This window comes from Taudactylus pleione, unplaced genomic scaffold (genome assembly GCF_031769625.1).
Source record: "Taudactylus pleione unplaced genomic scaffold, aTauple2 ptg000473l, whole genome shotgun sequence".
Taxonomy (NCBI): Eukaryota; Metazoa; Chordata; class Amphibia; order Anura; family Myobatrachidae; genus Taudactylus; species Taudactylus pleione.
In genome coordinates, this window is record NW_028284875.1 from 5,850,932 (window position 1) to 5,870,112 (window position 19,181).

The 19,181-nt window shown below is 33.3% G+C and overlaps 1 non-coding gene across 1 annotated transcript; it reads left to right on the forward strand.

Moving 5' to 3' along the window:
- The first annotated feature begins 13,091 nt into the window (after positions 1–13,091).
- On the forward strand, positions 13,092–13,164 carry TRNAR-CCU (transfer RNA arginine (anticodon CCU)). The gene has a single exon. It is a non-coding gene; the product is annotated as a tRNA-Arg (tRNA).
- Positions 13,165–19,181: the final 6,017 nt, after the last annotated feature.

Consider the following 19,181-nt stretch of genomic DNA (forward strand, 5'->3'; position numbering starts at 1 on the left):
TGTGGATTAGTTTTCTGAAAAGTTTACTATCACCTGGGACAGTGGCTTCAAGTCCCATCTAGGATGCATGTTCCTTTGTTGCTCATACTCATTCTAGAAGTTATGCTTTTTTTCAATGCAGGTGACTGTCTTAATGGTATTGCAGAAAATCCATATATACCAAAACATACCTATTAAGTTTTAATTGCAATTTAATATCAGAGTGGCTACAAAATAACAATGTCTATTGCAATTGCTGATGGGTTTCTTGAAGTCTTTTCATCCTTGTCATCAAAAGGGTAAATTTCTGCTTTTTATATTTCTTTGGACACTGACTTTACTGACAATTTAGGTGCTACAGACCAAAAAAACAATGTTTACCTTTAAATATAGAGCACAAGTGAGATTTAACTTATTTTTAATTAAAGATACTGCACTTTTTGGTAATATAGTGTATATTTTCCATATGCAACATTAAAGTTACATATATCTATACCAAATATTATTTAAGATAAATAAACACTAATTATTTTACAATTTTGATAATATTGAACTGTACAACAATGGCATGAATTCATTGCAATATACACCTATGGATACATAAAACTGGGCAATAACACAAATGCACAATATAATTGATTACCTTATGATTAGAATATTACTTTTATTAGGTACTTTAGTATTGGGTGCAGTAGTTTAGTGGATTTAAAAAGTAACTAATTTAAAATTAATAAACCAAGTTAATTTACTTAGTCAACTCGATGCTAAAATCACTCAACTAAAAATAATGCGCTTTGACCATGTCCTCCTGTGGCGCAATCGGTCTGTGCGCTGGACTTATAAGACAGTATCTGTTGAGCAATGCTGAGGTTGTGAGTTCAAGCCTCACCTGGAGCAAATGTAATTTTTTTTCTAATGTCATCAGTTAATGATTATCATCTGCTTCCTGAACATCCTGATATGAAGGCAGAAAAAAAACACAAACATGACTGTTTTTAAGGTACCAGTACACACAGCTGCTTTGGTTCATATGCACTGTAAACATTACTTTAGTTAGTCAACAAAATGGAATGCAAAAGACTACCTTGGTAAAAGAGTTGCATCAATCTGTTTTGCTGCAATGAAACATGAGGGTCTACACTATTAGGTCTGGATAGTACAATCACATTTCATGCTGGGATTTGAAAAGCAAAGAACACAAATAAACGGCTTTCCTATATCGCAACAATTAATGATTATACTAATGAAAAAATCAGTTTCACTCAAAGATGTTACTAAGCCCCAGTGGCCTAAAGGATAAGACACTGGCCTCCTAAGCCAGGGATTGTGGGTTCAAGTCCCATCTGGGGAGATAGGTTTATTTCATTAAAATAATATTGGAGATGTTCCTTTCATACTGCACAAATGGCTCCAACAGAAACTTTAATCTGCTTAACAATCTGGAACTGTTCAGCTTGCAAAATTATGGCCCAGTATCTAAAAGCAGACATTTATCCTAATGACATTGTGGATTAGTTTTCTGAAAAGTTTACTATCACCTGGGACAGTGGCTTCAAGTCCCATCTAGGATGCATGTTCCTTTGTTGCTCATACTCATTCTAGAAGTTATGCTTTTTTTCAATGCAGGTGACTGTCTTAATGGTATTGCAGAAAATCCATATATACCAAAACATACCTATTAAGTTTTAATTGCAATTTAATATCAGAGTGGCTACAAAATAACAATGTCTATTGCAATTGCTGATGGGTTTCTTGAAGTCTTTTCATCCTTGTCATCAAAAGGGTAAATTTCTGCTTTTTATATTTCTTTGGACACTGACTTTACTGACAATTTAGGTGCTACAGACCAAAAAAACAATGTTTACCTTTAAATATAGAGCACAAGTGAGATTTAACTTATTTTTAATTAAAGATACTGCACTTTTTGGTAATATAGTGTATATTTTCCATATGCAACATTAAAGTTACATATATCTATACCAAATATTATTTAAGATAAATAAACACTAATTATTTTACAATTTTGATAATATTGAACTGTACAACAATGGCATGAATTCATTGCAATATACACCTATGGATACATAAAACTGGGCAATAACACAAATGCACAATATAATTGATTACCTTATGATTAGAATATAACTTTTATTAGGTACTTTAGTATTGGGTGCAGTAGTTTAGTGGATTTAAAAAGTAACTAATTTAAAATTAATAAACCAAGTTAATTTACTTAGTCAACTCGATGCTAAAATCACTCAACTAAAAATAATGCACTTTGACCATGTCCTCCTGTGGCGCAATCGGTCTGTGCGCTGGACTTATAAGACAGTATCTGTTGAGCAATGCTGAGGTTGTGAGTTCAAGCCTCACCTGGAGCAAATGTAATTTTTTTTCTAATGTCATCAGTTAATGATTATCATCTGCTTCCTGAACATCCTGATATGAAGGCAGAAAAAAAACACAAACATGACTGTTTTTAAGGTACCAGTACACACAGCTGCTTTGGTTCATATGCACTGTAAACATTACTTTAGTTAGTCAACAAAATGGAATGCAAAAGACTACCTCTTTATTGGTAAAAGAGTTGCATCAATCTGTTTTGCTGCAATGTAACATGAGGGTCCACACTATTAGGTCTGGATAGTACAATCACATTTCATGCTGGGATTTGTAATGCAAAGAACACAAATAAATGGCTTTCCTATATCGCAACAATTAATGATTATACTAATGAAAAAATCAATTTCACTCAAAGATGTTACTAAGCCCCAGTGGCCTAATGGATTGTGGGTTCAAGTCCCATCTGGGGTGATAGGCTTTATTTCATTAAAATAATATTGGAGATGTTCCTTTCATTCTTGCTTCATACTGCACAAATGGCTCCACCAGAAACTTTAATCTGCTTAACAATCTGGAACTGTTCAGCTTGCAAAATTATGGCCCAGTATCTAAAAGCAGACATTTATCCTAATGACATTGTGGATTAGTTTCCTGAAAAGTTTACTATCACCTGGGACAGTGGCTTCAAGTCCCATCTAGGATGCATGTCCCTTTGTTGCTCATACTCATTCTAGAAGTTATGCTTTTTTTCAATGCAGGTGACTGTCTTAATGGTATTGCAGAAAATCCATATATACCAAAACATACCTATTAAGTTTTAATTGCAATTTAATATCAGAGTGGCTACAAAATAACAATGTCTATTGCAATTGCTGATGGGTTTCTTGAAGTCCTTTCATCCTTGTCATCAAAAGGGTAATTATCTGCTTTTTATATTTCTTTGGACACTGACTTTACTGACAATTTAGGTGCTACAGACCAAAAAAACAATGTTTACCTTTAAATATAGAGCACAAGTGAGATTTAACTTATTTTTATTTAAAGATACTGCATTTTTGGTAGTATAGTGTATATTTTCCCTATGCAACATTAAAGTTACATATATCTATACCAAATATTATTTAAGATAAATAAACAGGAATTATTTTACAATTTTGATAATATTGAACTGTACAACAATGGCATGAATTCATTGCAATATACACCTATGGATACATAAAACTGGGCAATAACACAAATGCACAATATAATTGATTACCTTATGATTAGAATATTACTTTTATTAGGTACTTTAGTATTGGGTGCAGTAGTTTAGTGGATTTAAAAAGTAACTAATTTAAAATTAATAAACCAAGTTAATTTACTTAGTCAACTCGATGCTAAAATCACTCAACTAAAAATAATGCACTTTGACCATGTGTCTTGTGGCGCAATCGGTCTGTGCGCAGGACTTATAAGACAGTATCTGTTGAGCAATGCTGAGGTTGTGAGTTCAAGCCTCACCTGGAGCAAATGTAATTTTTTTTCTAATGTCATCAGTTAATGATTATCATCTGCTTCCTGAACATCCTGATATGAGGGCAGAAAAAAAACACAAACATGACTGTTTTTAAGTACCAGTACACACAGCTGCTTTGGTTCATATGCACTGTAAAAATTACTTTAGTTAGTCAACAAAATGGAATGCAAAAGACTACCTTGGTAAAAGAGTTGCATCAATCTGTTTTGCTGCAATGAAACATGAGGGTCTACACTATTAGGTCTGGATAGTACAATCACATTTCATGCTGGGATTTGAAAAGCAAAGAACACAAATAAACGGCTTTCCTATATCGCAACAATTAATGATTATACTAATGAAAAAATCAGTTTCACTCAAAGATGTTACTAAGCCCCAGTGGCCTAAAGGATAAGACACTGGCCTCCTAAGCCAGGGATTGTGGGTTCAAGTCCCATCTGGGGAGATAGGTTTATTTCATTAAAATAATATTGTAGATGTTCCTTTCATACTGCACAAATGGCTCCACCAGAAACTTTAATCTGTTTAACAATCTGGAACTGTTCAGCTTGCAAAATTATGGCCCAGTATCTAAAAGCAGACATTTATCCTAATGACATTGTGGATTAGTTTTCTGAAAAGTTTACTATCACCTGGGACAGTGGCTTCAAGTCCCATCTAGGATGCATGTTCCTTTGTTGCTTATACTCATTCTAGAAGTTATGCTTTTTTTCAATGCAGGTGACTGTCTTAATGGTATTGCAGAAAATCCATATATACCAAAACATACCTATTAAGTTTTAATTGCAATTTAATATCAGAGTGGCTACAAAATAACAATGTCTATTGCAATTGCTGATGGGTTTCTTGAAGTCCTTTCATCCTTGTCATCAAAAGGGTAATTTTCTGCTTTTTATATTTCTTTGGACACTGACTTTACTGACAATTTAGGTGCTACAGACCAAAAAAACAATGTTTACCTTTAAATATAGAGCACAAGTGAGATTTAACTTATTTTTAATTAAAGATACTGCACTTTTTGGTAATATAGTGTATATTTTCCATATGCAACATTAAAGTTACATATATCTATACCAAATATTATTTAAGATAAATAAACACTAATTATTTTACAATTTTGATAATATTGAACTGTACAACAATGGCATGAATTCATTGCAATATACACCTATGGATACATAAAACTGGGCAATAACACAAATGCACAATATAATTGATTACCTTATGATTAGAATATTACTTTTATTAGGTACTTTAGTATTGGGTGCAGTAGTTTAGTGGATTTAAAAAGTAACTAATTTAAAATTAATAAACCAAGTTAATTTACTTAGTCAACTCGATGCTAAAATCACTCAACTAAAAATAATGCGCTTTGACCATGTCCTCCTGTGGCGCAATCGGTCTGTGCGCTGGACTTATAAGACAGTATCTGTTGAGCAATGCTGAGGTTGTGAGTTCAAGCCTCACCTGGAGCAAATGTAATTTTTTTTCTAATGTCATCAGTTAATGATTATCATCTGCTTCCTGAACATCCTGATATGAAGGCAGAAAAAAAACACAAACATGACTGTTTTTAAGGTACCAGTACACACAGCTGCTTTGGTTCATATGCACTGTAAACATTACTTTAGTTAGTCAACAAAATGGAATGCAAAAGACTACCTTGGTAAAAGAGTTGCATCAATCTGTTTTGCTGCAATGAAACATGAGGGTCTACACTATTAGGTCTGGATAGTACAATCACATTTCATGCTGGGATTTGAAAAGCAAAGAACACAAATAAACGGCTTTCCTATATCGCAACAATTAATGATTATACTAATGAAAAAATCAGTTTCACTCAAAGATGTTACTAAGCCCCAGTGGCCTAAAGGATAAGACACTGGCCTCCTAAGCCAGGGATTGTGGGTTCAAGTCCCATCTGGGGAGATAGGTTTATTTCATTAAAATAATATTGGAGATGTTCCTTTCATACTGCACAAATGGCTCCAACAGAAACTTTAATCTGTTTAACAATCTGGAACTGTTCAGCTTGCAAAATTATGGCCCAGTATCTAAAAGCAGACATTTATCCTAATGACATTGTGGATTAGTTTTCTGAAAAGTTTACTATCACCTGGGACAGTGGCTTCAAGTCCCATCTAGGATGCATGTTCCTTTGTTGCTCATACTCATTCTAGAAGTTATGCTTTTTTTCAATGCAGGTGACTGTCTTAATGGTATTGCAGAAAATCCATATATACCAAAACATACCTATTAAGTTTTAATTGCAATTTAATATCAGAGTGGCTACAAAATAACAATGTCTATTGCAATTGCTGATGGGTTTCTTGAAGTCTTTTCATCCTTGTCATCAAAAGGGTAAATTTCTGCTTTTTATATTTCTTTGGACACTGACTTTACTGACAATTTAGGTGCTACAGACCAAAAAAACAATGTTTACATTTAAATATAGAGCACAAGTGAGATTTAACTTATTTTTAATTAAAGATACTGCACTTTTTGGTAATATAGTGTATATTTTCCATATGCAACATTAAAGTTACATATATCTATACCAAATATTATTTAAGATAAATAAACACTAATTATTTTACAATTTTGATAATATTGAACTGTACAACAATGGCATGAATTCATTGCAATATACACCTATGGATACATAAAACTGGGCAATAACACAAATGCACAATATAATTGATTACCTTATGATTAGAATATTACTTTTATTAGGTACTTTAGTATTGGGTGCAGTAGTTTAGTGGATTTAAAAAGTAACTAATTTAAAATTAATAAACCAAGTTAATTTACTTAGTCAACTCGATGCTAAAATCACTCAACTAAAAATAATGCACTTTGACCATGTCCTCCTGTGGCGCAATCGGTCTGTGCGCTGGACTTATAAGACAGTATCTGTTGAGCAATGCTGAGGTTGTGAGTTCAAGCCTCACCTGGAGCAAATGTAATTTTTTTTCTAATGTCATCAGATAATGATTATCATCTGCTTCCTGAACATCCTGATATGAAGGCAGAAAAAAAACACAAACATGACTGTTTTTAAGGTACCAGTACACACAGCTGCTTTGGTTCATATGCACTGTAAACATTACTTTAGTTAGTCAACAAAATGGAATGCAAAAGACTACCTCTTTATTGGTAAAAGAGTTGCATCAATCTGTTTTGCTGCAATGTAACATGAGGGTCCACACTATTAGGTCTGGATAGTACAATCACATTTCATGCTGGGATTTGTAATGCAAAGAACACAAATAAATGGCTTTCCTATATCGCAACAATTAATGATTATACTAATGAAAAAATCAATTTCACTCAAAGATGTTACTAAGCCCCAGTGGCCTAATGGATTGTGGGTTCAAGTCCCATCTGGGGTGATAGGCTTTATTTCATTAAAATAATATTGGAGATGTTCCTTTCATTCTTGCTTCATACTGCACAAATGGCTCCACCAGAAACTTTAATCTGCTTAACAATCTGGAACTGTTCAGCTTGCAAAATTATGGCCCAGTATCTAAAAGCAGACATTTATCCTAATGACATTGTGGATTAGTTTCCTGAAAAGTTTACTATCACCTGGGACAGTGGCTTCAAGTCCCATCTAGGATGCATGTCCCTTTGTTGCTCATACTCATTCTAGAAGTTATGCTTTTTTTCAATGCAGGTGACTGTCTTAATGGTATTGCAGAAAATCCATATATACCAAAACATACCTATTAAGTTTTAATTGCAATTTAATATCAGAGTGGCTACAAAATAACAATGTCTATTGCAATTGCTGATGGGTTTCTTGAAGTCCTTTCATCCTTGTCATCAAAAGGGTAATTATCTGCTTTTTATATTTCTTTGGACACTGACTTTACTGACAATTTAGGTGCTACAGACCAAAAAAACAATGTTTACCTTTAAATATAGAGCACAAGTGAGATTTAACTTATTTTTATTTAAAGATACTGCATTTTTGGTAGTATAGTGTATATTTTCCCTATGCAACATTAAAGTTACATATATCTATACCAAATATTATTTAAGATAAATAAACAGGAATTATTTTACAATTTTGATAATATTGAACTGTACAACAATGGCATGAATTCATTGCAATATACACCTATGGATACATAAAACTGGGCAATAACACAAATGCACAATATAATTGATTACCTTATGATTAGAATATTACTTTTATTAGGTACTTTAGTATTGGGTGCAGTAGTTTAGTGGATTTAAAAAGTAACTAATTTAAAATTAATAAACCAAGTTAATTTACTTAGTCAACTCGATGCTAAAATCACTCAACTAAAAATAATGCACTTTGACCATGTGCTCCTGTGGCGCAATCGGTCTGTGCGCAGGACTTATAAGACAGTATCTGTTGAGCAATGCTGAGGTTGTGAGTTCAAGCCTCACCTGGAGCAAATGTAATTTTTTTTCTAATGTCATCAGTTAATGATTATCATCTGCTTCCTGAACATCCTGATATGAGGGCAGAAAAAAAACACAAACATGACTGTTTTTAAGTACCAGTACACACAGCTGCTTTGGTTCATATGCACTGTAAAAATTACTTTAGTTAGTCAACAAAATGGAATGCAAAAGACTACCTTGGTAAAAGAGTTGCATCAATCTGTTTTGCTGCAATGAAACATGAGGGTCTACACTATTAGGTCTGGATAGTACAATCACATTTCATGCTGGGATTTGAAAAGCAAAGAACACAAATAAACGGCTTTCCTATATCGCAACAATTAATGATTATACTAATGAAAAAATCAGTTTCACTCAAAGATGTTACTAAGCCCCAGTGGCCTAAAGGATAAGACACTGGCCTCCTAAGCCAGGGATTGTGGGTTCAAGTCCCATCTGGGGAGATAGGTTTATTTCATTAAAATAATATTGTAGATGTTCCTTTCATACTGCACAAATGGCTCCACCAGAAACTTTAATCTGTTTAACAATCTGGAACTGTTCAGCTTGCAAAATTATGGCCCAGTATCTAAAAGCAGACATTTATCCTAATGACATTGTGGATTAGTTTTCTGAAAAGTTTACTATCACCTGGGACAGTGGCTTCAAGTCCCATCTAGGATGCATGTTCCTTTGTTGCTTATACTCATTCTAGAAGTTATGCTTTTTTTCAATGCAGGTGACTGTCTTAATGGTATTGCAGAAAATCCATATATACCAAAACATACCTATTAAGTTTTAATTGCAATTTAATATCAGAGTGGCTACAAAATAACAATGTCTATTGCAATTGCTGATGGGTTTCTTGAAGTCCTTTCATCCTTGTCATCAAAAGGGTAATTTTCTGCTTTTTATATTTCTTTGGACACTGACTTTACTGACAATTTAGGTGCTACAGACCAAAAAAACAATGTTTACCTTTAAATATAGAGCACAAGTGAGATTTAACTTATTTTTAATTAAAGATACTGCACTTTTTGGTAATATAGTGTATATTTTCCATATGCAACATTAAAGTTACATATATCTATACCAAATATTATTTAAGATAAATAAACACTAATTATTTTACAATTTTGATAATATTGAACTGTACAACAATGGCATGAATTCATTGCAATATACACCTATGGATACATAAAACTGGGCAATAACACAAATGCACAATATAATTGATTACCTTATGATTAGAATATTACTTTTATTAGGTACTTTAGTATTGGGTGCAGTAGTTTAGTGGATTTAAAAAGTAACTAATTTAAAATTAATAAACCAAGTTAATTTACTTAGTCAACTCGATGCTAAAATCACTCAACTAAAAATAATGCACTTTGACCATGTCCTCCTGTGGCGCAATCGGTCTGTGCGCTGGACTTATAAGACAGTATCTGTTGAGCAATGCTGAGGTTGTGAGTTCAAGCCTCACCTGGAGCAAATGTAATTTTTTTTCTAATGTCATCAGTTAATGATTATCATCTGCTTCCTGAACATCCTGATATGAAGGCAGAAAAAAAACACAAACATGACTGTTTTTAAGGTACCAGTACACACAGCTGCTTTGGTTCATATGCACTGTAAACATTACTTTAGTTAGTCAACAAAATGGAATGCAAAAGACTACCTCTTTATTGGTAAAAGAGTTGCATCAATCTGTTTTGCTGCAATGTAACATGAGGGTCCACACTATTAGGTCTGGATAGTACAATCACATTTCATGCTGGGATTTGTAAAGCAAAGAACACAAATAAATGGCTTTCCTATATCGCAACAATTAATGATTATACTAATGAAAAAATCAATTTCACTCAAAGATGTTACTAAGCCCCAGTGGCCTAATGGATTGTGGGTTCAAGTCCCATCTGGGGTGATAGGCTTTATTTCATTAAAATAATATTGGAGATGTTCCTTTCATTCTTGCTTCATACTGCACAAATGGCTCCACCAGAAACTTTAATCTGCTTAACAATCTGGAACTGTTCAGCTTGCAAAATTATGGCCCAGTATCTAAAAGCAGACATTTATCCTAATGACATTGTGGATTAGTTTCCTGAAAAGTTTACTATCACCTGGGACAGTGGCTTCAAGTCCCATCTAGGATGCATGTCCCTTTGTTGCTCATACTCATTCTAGAAGTTATGCTTTTTTTCAATGCAGGTGACTGTCTTAATGGTATTGCAGAAAATCCGTATATACCAAAACATACCTATTAAGTTTTAATTGCAATTTAATATCAGAGTGGCTACAAAATAACAATGTCTATTGCAATTGCTGATGGGTTTCTTGAAGTCCTTTCATCCTTGTCATCAAAAGGGTAATTTTCTGCTTTTTATATTTCTTTGGACACTGACTTTACTGACAATTTAGGTGCTACAGACCAAAAAAACAATGTTTACCTTTAAATATAGAGCACAAGTGAGATTTAACTTATTTTTATTTAAAGATACTGCATTTTTGGTAGTATAGTGTATATTTTCCCTATGCAACATTAAAGTTACATATATCTATACCAAATATTATTTAAGATAAATAAACAGGAATTATTTTACAATTTTGATAATATTGAACTGTACAACAATGGCATGAATTCATTGCAATATACACCTATGGATACATAAAACTGGGCAATAACACAAATGCACAATATAATTGATTACCTTATGATTAGAATATTACTTTTATTAGGTACTTTAGTATTGGGTGCAGTAGTTTAGTGGATTTAAAAAGTAACTAATTTAAAATTAATAAACCAAGTTAATTTACTTAGTCAACTCGATGCTAAAATCACTTAACTAAAAATAATGCGCTTTGACCATGTCCTCCTGTGGCGCAATCGGTCTGTGCACTGGACTTATAAGACAGTATCTGTTGAGCAATGCTGAGGTTGTGAGTTCAAGCCTCACCTGGAGCAAATGTAATTTTTTTTCTAATGTCATCAGTTAATGATTATCATCTGCTTCCTGAACATCCTGATATGAAGGCAGAAAAAAAACACAAACATGACTGTTTTTAAGGTACCAGTACACACAGCTGCTTTGGTTCATATGCACTGTAAACATTACTTTAGTTAGTCAACAAAATGGAATGCAAAAGACTACCTCTTTATTGGTAAAAGAGTTGCATCAATCTGTTTTGCTGCAATGTAACATGAGGGTCAACACTATTAGGTCTGGATAGTACAATCACATTTCATGTTGGGATTTGTAAAGCAAAGAACACAAATAAACGGCTTTCCTATATCGCAACAATTAATGATTATACTAATGAAAAAATCAGTTTCACTCAAAGATGTTACTAAGCCCCAGTGGCCTAATGGATTGTGGGTTCAAGTCCCATCTGGGGTGATAGTCTTTATTTCATTAAAATAATATTGGAGATGTTCCTTTCATTCTTGCTTCATACTGCACAAATGGCTCCACCAGAAACTTTAATCTGCTTAACAATCTGGAACTGTTCAGCTTGCAAAATTATGGCCCAGTATCTAAAAGCAGACATTTATCCTAATGACATTGTGGATTAGTTTCCGGATAAGTTTACTATCACCTGGGACAGTGGCTTCAAGTCCCATCTAGGATGCATGTTCCTTTGTTGCTCATTCTCATTCTAGAAGTTATGCTTTTTTTCAATACAGGTGACTGTCTTAATGGTATTGCAGAAAATCCATATATACCAAAACATACCTATTAAGTTTTAATTGCAATTTAATATCAGAGTGGCTACAAAATAACAATGTCTATTGCAATTGCTGATGGGTTTCTTGAAGTCCTTTCATCCTTGTCATCAAAAGGGTAATTTTCTGCTTTTTATATTTCTTTGGACACTGACTTTACTGACAATTTAAGTGCTACAGACCAAAAAAACAATGTTTACCTTTAAATATAGAGCACAAGTGAGATTTAACTTATTTTTAATTAAAGATACTGCACATTTTGGTAATATAGTGTATATTTTCCATATGCAACATTAAAGTTACATATATCTATACAAATATTATTTAAGATAAATAAACACTAATTATTTTACAATTTTGATAATATTGAACTGTACAACAATGGCATGAATTCATTGCAATATACACCTATGGATACATAAAACTGGGCAATAACACAAATGCACAATATAATTGATTACCTTATGATTAGAATATTACTTTTATTAGGTACTTTAGTATTGGGTGCAGTAGTTTAGTGGATTTAAAAAGTAACTAATTTAAAATTAATAAACCAAGTTAATTTACTTAGTCAACTCGATGCTAAAATCACTCAACTAAAAATAATGCGCTTTGACCATGTGCTCCTGTGGCGCAATCGGTCTGTGCGCAGGACTTATAAGACAGTATCGGTTGAGCAATGCTGAGGTTGTGAGTTCAAGCCTCACCTGGAGCAAATGTAATTTTTTTTCTTATGTCATCAGTTAATGATTATCATCTGCTTCCTGAACATCCTGATATGAAGGCAGAAAGAAAACACAAACATGACTGTTTTTAAGTACCAGTACACACAGCTGCTTTGGTTCATATGCACTGTAAACATTACTTTAGTTAGTCAACAAAATGGAATGCAAAAGACTACCTCTTTATTGGTAAAAGAGTTGCATCAATCTGTTTTGCTGCACTGTAACATGAGGGTCCACACTATCAGGTCTGGATAGTACAATCACATTTCATGCTGGGATTTGTAAAGCAAAGAAAACACATAAACGGCTTTCCTATATCGCAACAATTAATGATTATACTAATGAAAAAATCAGTTTCACTCAAAGATGTTACTAAGCCCCAGTGGCCTAATGGATATGGCACTGGCCTCCTAAACCAGGGATTGTGGGTTCAAGTCCCATCTGGGGTGATAGGCTTTATTTCATTAAAATAATTTTGGAGATGTTCCTTTTATTCTTGCTTCATACTGCACAAATGGCTCCACCAGAAACTTTTATCTGCTTATCAATCCGAAACTGTTCAGCTTGCAAAATTATGGCCCAGTATCTAAAAGCAGACATTTATCCTAATGACATTGTGGATTAGTTTTCTGAAAAGTTTACTATCACCTGGGACAGTGGCTTCAAGTCCCATCTAGGATGCATGTTCCTTTGTTGCTCATTCTCATTCTAGAAGTTATGCTTTTTTTCAATTCAGGTGACTGTCTTAATGGTATTGCAGAAAATCCATATATACCAAAACATACCTATTAAGTTTTAATTGCAATTTAATATCAGAGTGGCTACAAAATAACAATTTCTATTGCAATTGCTGATGGGTTTCTTGAAGTCCTTTCATCCATTTCATCAAAAGGGTAATTTTCTGCCTTTTATATTTCTTTGGACACTGACTTTACTGACAATTTAGGTGCTTCAGACCAAAAAAACAATGTTTACCTTTAAATATAGAGCACAAGTGAGATTTAACTTATTTTTATTTAAAGATACTGCATTTTTTGGTATTAGAGTGTATATTTTCCCTATGCAACATTAAAGTTACATATATCTATACCAAATATTATTTAAGATAAATAAACAGGAATTATTTTACAATTTTGATAATATTGTACTGTACAACAATGGCATGAATTCATTGCAATATACACCTATGGATACATAAAACTGGGCAATAACACAAATGCACAATATAATTGATTACCTTATGATTAGAATATTACTTTTATTAGGTACTTTAGTATTGGGTGCAGTAGTTTAGTGGTTTTAAAAAGTAACTAATTTAAAATTAATAAACCAAGTTAATTTACTTAGTCAACTCGATGCTAAAATCACTCAAGTAAAAATAAAGCGCTTTGTCCATGTGCTCCTGTGGCACAATCGGTCTGTGCGCGGTACTTATAAGACAGTATCTGTTGAGCAATTCTGAGGTTGTGAATTCAAGCCTCACCTGGAGCAAATGTAATTTTTTTTCTAATGTCAACAGTTAATGATTATCATCTGCTTCCTTAGCATCCTGATAGGAAGGCAGAAAAAAAACACAAACATGACTGTTTTTAAGGTACCAGTACACACAGCTGCTTTGGTTCATATGCACTGTAAACATTACTTTAGTTAGTCAACAAAATGGAATGCAAAAGACTACCTCTTTATTGGTAAAAGAGTTGCATCAATCTGTTTTGCTGCAATGTAACATGAGGGTCCACACTATTAGGTCTGGATAGTACAATCACATTTCATGCTGGGATTTGAAAAGCAAAGAACACAAATAAACGGCTTTCCTATATCGCAACAATTAATGATTATACTAATGAAAAAATCAGTTTCACTCAAAGATGTTGCTAAGCCCCAGTTGCCTAATGGATAAGACACTGGCCTCCTAAGCCAGGGATTGTGGGTTCAAGTCCCATCTGGGGAGACAGGTTTATTTCATTAAAATAATTTTGGAGATGTTCCTTTTATTCTTGCTTCATACTGCACAAATGGCTCCACCAGAAACTTTAATCTGTTTAACAATCTGGAACTGTTCAGCTTGCAAAATTATGGCCCAGTATCTAAAAGCAGACATTTATCCTAATGACATTGTGGATTAGTTTCCTGAAAAGTTTACTATCACCTGGGACAGTGGCTTCAAGTCCCATCTAGGATGCATGTCCCTTTGTTGCTCATACTCATTCTAGAAGTTATGCTTTTTTTCAATGCAGGTGACTGTCTTAATGGTATTGCAGAAAATCCATATATACCAAAACATACCTATTAAGTTTTAATTGCAATTTAATATCAGAGTGGCTACAAAATAACAATGTCTATTGCAATTGCTGATGGGTTTCTTGAAGTCCTTTCATCCTTGTCATCAAAAGGGTAATTTTCTGCTTTTTATATTTCTTTGGACACTGACTTTACTGACAATTTAGGTGCTACAGACCAAAAAAACAATGTTTACCTTTAAATATAGAGCACAAGTGAGATTTAACTTATTTTTAATTAAAGATACTGCACTTTTTGGTAATATAGTGTATATTTTCCATATGCAACATTAAAGTTACATATATCTATACCAAATATTATTTAAGATAAATAAACACTAATTATTTTACAATTTTGATAATATTGAACTGTACAACAATGGCATGAATTCATTGCAATATACACCTATGGATACATAAAACTGGGCAATAACACAAATGCACAATATAATTGATTACCTTATGATTAGAATATTACTTTTATTAGGTACTTTAGTATTGGGTGCAGTAGTTTAGTGGATTTAAAAAGTAACTAATTTAAAATTAATAAACCAAGTTAATTTACTTAGTCAACTCGATGCTAAAATCACTCAACTAAAAATAATGCGCTTTGACCATGTCCTCCTGTGGCGCAATCGGTCTGTGCGCAGGACTTATAAGACAGTATCTGTTGAGCAATGCTGAGGTTGTGAGTTCAAGCCGCACCTGGAGTAAATGTATTTTTTTTTCTAATGTCATCAGTTAATGATTATCATCTGCTTCCTGAACATCCTGATATGAAGGCAGAAAAAAAACACAAACATGACTGTTTTTAAGGTACCAGTACACACAGCTGCTTTGGTTCATATGCACTGTAAACATTACTTTAGTTAGTCAACAAAATGGAATGCAAAAGACTACCTCTTTATTGGTAAAAGAGTTGCATCAATCTGTTTTGCTGCAATGTAACATGAGGGTCCACACTATTAGGTCTGGATAGTACAATCACATTTCATGCTGGGATTTGTAAAGCAAAGAACACAAATAAATGGCTTTCCTATATCGCAACAATTAATGATTATACTAATGAAAAAATCAGTTTCACTCAAAGATGTTACTAAGCCCCAGTGGCCTAATGGATTGTGGGTTCAAGTCCCATCTGGGGTGATAGGCTTTATTTCATTAAAATAATATTGGAGATGTTCCTTTCATTCTTGCTTCATACTGCACAAATGGCTCCACCAGAAACTTTAATCTGCTTAACAATCTGGAACTGTTCATCTTGCAAAATTATGGCCCAGTATCTAAAAGCAGACATTTATCCTAATGACATTGTGGATTAGTTTTCTGAAAAGTTTACTATCACCTGGGACAGTGGCTTCAAGTCCCATCTAGGATGCATGTTCCTTTGTTGCTCATACTCATTCTAGAAGTTATGCTTTTTTTCAATGCAGGTGACTGTCTTAATGGTATTGCAGAAAATCCATATATACCAAAACATACCTATTAAGTTTTAATTGCAATTTAATATCAGAGTGGCTACAAAATAACAATGTCTATTGCAATTGCTGATGGGTTTCTTGAAGTCCTTTCATCCTTGTCATCAAAAGGGTAATTTTCTGCTTTTTATATTTCTTTGGACACTGACTTTACTGACAATTTAGGTGCTTCAGACCAAAAAAACAATGTTTACCTTTAAATATAGAGCACAAGTGAGATTTAACTTATTTTTATTTAAAGATACTGCATTTTTTGGTATTAGAGTGTATATTTTCCCTATGCAACATTAAAGTTACATATATCTATACCAAATATTATTTAAGATAAATAAACAGGAATTATTTTTCAATTTTGATAATATTGTACTGTACAACAATGGCATGAATTCATTGCAATATACATCTATGGATACATAAAACTGGGCAATAACACAAATGCACAATATAATTGATTACCTTATGATTAGAATATTACTTTTATTACGTACTTTAGTATTGGGTGCAGTAGTTTAGTGGATTTAAAAAGTAACTAATTTAAAATTAATAAACCAAGTTAATTTACTTAGTCAACTCGATGCTAAAATCGCTCAACTAAAAATAAAGCGCTTTGTCCATGTGCTCCTGTGGCGCAATCGGTCTGTGCGCGGTACTTATAAGACAGTATCTGTTGAGCAATCCTGAGGTTGTGAATTCAAGCCTCACCTGGAGCAAATGTAATTTTTTTTCTAATGTCAACAGTTAATGATTATCATCTGCTTCCTGAGCATCCTGATATGAAGGCAGAAAAAAAACACAAACATGACTGTTTTTAAGGTACCAGTACACACAGCTGCTTTGGTTCATATGCACTGTAAACATTATTTTAGTTAGTCAACAAAATGGAATGCAAAAGACTACCTCTTTATTGGTAAAAGAGTTGCATCAATCTGTTTTGCTACAATGTAACATGAGGGTCCACACTATTAGGTCTGGATAGTACAATCACATTTCATGCTGGGATTTGAAAAGCAAAGAACACAAATAAACGGCTTTCCTATATCGCAACAATTAATGATTATACTAATGAAAAAATCAGTTTCACTCAAAGATGTTACTAAGCCCCAGTGGCCTAATGGATAAGACACTGCCCTCCTAACCCTGGGATTGTAGGTTCAAGTCCCATCTGGGGTGATAGGCTTTATTTCATTAAAATAAATTTGGAGATGTTCCTTTTATTCTTGCTTCATACTGCACAAATGGCTCCACCAGAAACTTTTATCTGCTTATCAATCCGGAACTGTTCAGCTTGCAAAATTATGGCCCAGTATCTAAAAGCAGACATTTATCCTAATGACATTGTGGATTAGTTTTCTGAAAAGTTTACTATCACTTGGGACAGTGGCTTCAAGTCCCATCTAGGATGCATGTTCCTTTGTTGCTCATTCTCATTCTAGAAGTTATGCTTTTTTTCAATTCAGGTGACTGTCTTAATGGTATTGCAGAAAATCCATATATACCAAAACATACCTATTAAGTTTTAATTGCAATTTAATATCAGAGTGGCTACAAAATAACAATTTCTATTGCAATTGCTGATGGGTTTCTTGAAGTCCTTTCATCCATGTCATCAAAAGGGTAATTTTCTGCTTTTATATTTCTTTGGACACTGACTTTACTGACAATTTAGGTGCTTCAGACCAAAAAAACAATGTTTACCTTTAAATATAGAGCACAAGTGAGATTTAACTTATTTTTAATTAAAGATACTGCACTTTTTGGTAATATAGTGTATATTTTCCATATGCAACATTAAAGTTACATATATCTATACCAAATATTATTTAAGATAAATAAACACTAATTATTTTACAATTTTGATAATATTGAACTGTACAACAATGGCATGAATTCATTGCAATATACACCTATGGATACATAAAACTGGGCAATAACACAAATGCACAATATAATTGATTACCTTATGATTAGAATATTACTTTTATTAGGTACTTTGGTATTGGGTGCAGTAGTTTAGTGGATTTAAAAAGTAACTAATTTAAAATTAATAAACCAAGTTAATTTACTTAGTCAACTCGATGCTAAAATCACTCAACTAAAAATAATGCGCTTTGACCATGTCCTCCTGTGGCGCAATCGGTCTGTGCGCAGGACTTATAAGACAGTATCTGTTGAGCAATGCTGAGGTTGTGAGTTCAAGCCTCACCTGGAGCAAATGTAATTTTTTTTCTAATGTCATCAGTTAATGATTATCATCTGCTTCCTGAACATCCTGATATGAAGGCAGAAAAAAAAACACAAACATGACTGTTTTTAAGGTACCAGTACACACAGCTGCTTTGGTTCATATGCACTGTAAACATTACTTTAGTTAGTCAACAAAATGGAATGCAAAAGACTACCTCTTTATTGGTAAAAGAGTTGCATCAATCTGTTTTGCTGCAATGTAACATGAGGGTCTACACTATTAGGTCTGGATAGTACAATCACATTTCATGCTGGGATTTGTAAAGCAAAGAACACAAATAAATGGCTTTCCTATATCGCAACAATTAATGATTATACTAATGAAAAAATCAATTTCACTCAAAGATGTTACTAAGCCCCAGTGGCCTAATGGATTGTGGGTTCAAGTCCCATCTGGGGTGATAGGCTTTATTTCATTAAAATAATATTGGAGATGTTCCTTTCATTCTTGCTTCATACTGCACA